Here is a 1,037-nt window from a genome sequence, read left to right on the forward strand (position 1 = left end):
ACTTTGCCACTTAAAGAACATTAGTTACAATAATAATATTCACTGAATTAAAATAAATTGACCCTTAACCAAGACCCACTAATTTTAGCATTTGTGTTGGGTATCATTTATTCCCTTTGTGTTTTTCTGGCTTGCGTGTTTGAGGCAGGGTTCTAGAAATGGGTCTGGANACCATCTGATGAACCTGCTGCTCAACTCCTTCCTGTTGGCATCGACAGAAAGGGTCACCTCACTCAGCTTGTTCTTTGTACTTGTTGTCCTAAGAACTGTCTTGTGAAACTTCTAGTCAATTCTAAGTTTGCAAGCATGTGTATTTTGTGATCCTAGGATTAAAATATCTGTTATATTTTAATATCTGTATATATATGTACATATACATACATACATATATGCAAACATTTAGATCATGTTTTTCCTTTCCCCAACTCCTCCCAGATCCTCCCCATGTCCCAGTCACACAAGTTCATTTTCTTTCTGTCTGTCTGTCTGTTTTTCTGTCTGTCTGTCTTTCTCTCTCTCTCTGTCTGAAAAACAAAAAGAAAATAAAAACCCCCAAGGAAAAGCAACATAAATAAACAAACAACCAAACAAAAAATAACAAAAGACAAACAACAAGAAACAAGCAAAGAAGCCAGCACAAAACATAATGAAAAAAACCAAAAAACCAAAAATCCAAAAACCAAAAATACAGTCTCCTCTTTCCTCCCAAAATTTCACAGAGTTTATTTTGTGGAGATACTAGCTCTCTTGTGTATGAGGCTCACTGAGTGCCTTTTTAATCCCTGTGTTACAGTTTGCTTCTTAGCCAGGTAACTCCCCCCAAAATGAGACTGGTCTAATTTATTTATTTATTTATTTATTTAACATGCTTAAAGGGCAGAATTACTCTATTTCAATCCTCTAAACTAATCTGCCAAGCTTCCAGACAAAATAATAGAGATAATTGCAGTTTTAGTCTTTCTCTGCTCCAGGTGTTTTCTTTTCTTTTTTTTATTCATATTTTTTTATTGGGTATTTATTTCATTTACATTTCCAAT

The 1,037-nt window shown here is 34.3% G+C and overlaps 1 protein-coding gene across 1 annotated transcript in view; it reads left to right on the forward strand.

The window, feature by feature from the left end:
* Positions 1-1,037, forward strand: part of LOC110302772 (retinol dehydrogenase 16-like) — an 11,342-nt gene that overhangs the window by 1,212 nt on the left and 9,093 nt on the right. The gene's annotated exons all lie outside the window — the stretch shown is intronic.

This window comes from Mus caroli, chromosome 10, assembly GCF_900094665.2.
Source record: "Mus caroli chromosome 10, CAROLI_EIJ_v1.1, whole genome shotgun sequence".
NCBI lineage: Eukaryota > Metazoa > Chordata > Mammalia > Rodentia > Muridae > Mus > Mus caroli.